Below are 950 nucleotides of genomic sequence, written 5' to 3'. Positions count from 1 at the left end.
TACATTTCACTGGCACCATAATGTGTAACTCTTTCTATAGAACATATCTCTTGGGTCCCTTTACAGATGTTCAGTTAATAAAATTCCCAAAGGATCTCATGATTAAGATGACCTGAAGTGGACAATTGTTCTGCCATATGTTATTAAGAAAATATTTTAAATGTGGGGACTTCCATGTTGTGAAATTGTAAAATGAAGTGTTTGGACTAAATACTCTTGATTTTCCTTTAAAGGATTAACTTTCTGATTCCATCATTTTGTCTCTACATGAGAAATAACTTCCACAAAAGCAAATGTTACCGTAAAAAGCATTGACAGAGTGTTCATTTCGGCTGCACATATACTAAAATTGGAAAGATACAGAGAAGATTAGCATGGCCCCTGCACAAGAATGACATGCAAATTTGTGAAGCATTCCATATTAAAAAAAAATTAAAAGAACTATTTAATCTTAAATAATTTAAATTATTCTTACTATACTTGGTGTGGTAGTCTCATTTCATTTTTTCATACTTTGCTTTTTATTGAATTGTAAAAGCCATATTTTTGAAGGACCACTGACAAAGAATAATCTGTACAGAGAAAAATCTTTGTGAGGATAATTTAATTCTATCTATCAATCTATCTATATTAAATATAGGTTTAATCCATGCTGCTCTAAAATTTCAGATATTAAAAAAGCACAAAAAGTAAAAGCAAATGTATTTTTCTCCATTAGCTTTCCGTTTTCTATAACTAGTCAGTGCTTAATTTTCTGTGTGTTCTTATAGCAATTATTAATGCATGGAGTGCTCATACATATAAACACATATCTTCCCCCCGGCCCCCACCACTAATCTATACTTTTACCTACTCTCCCAATTTAATACCTTTCCTTGAGTACTTTCTATGTGAAAAGATTTCTGGTTGCTGATGATACAGTTATAAGTAAGACTTATTTTACTTTTATT

At 30.8% G+C, this 950-nt stretch overlaps 1 non-coding gene across 1 annotated transcript; it reads left to right on the top strand.

Annotated features, from left to right (window-relative positions):
* The first annotated feature begins 321 nt into the window (after window positions 1–321).
* LOC116871581 lies at window positions 322–426 on the top strand. The gene has a single exon (XR_004383441.1). It is a non-coding gene; the product is annotated as a U6 spliceosomal RNA (small nuclear RNA).
* The last annotated feature ends 524 nt before the right edge of the window (window positions 427–950 follow it).

The sequence above is a fragment of the Lontra canadensis genome, unplaced genomic scaffold, assembly GCF_010015895.1.
Source record: "Lontra canadensis isolate GAN:19392208 unplaced genomic scaffold, GSC_riverotter_1.0 scaffold1, whole genome shotgun sequence".
NCBI lineage: Eukaryota > Metazoa > Chordata > Mammalia > Carnivora > Mustelidae > Lontra > Lontra canadensis.
This window is presented reverse-complemented; position numbering and strand designations above follow the sequence as displayed.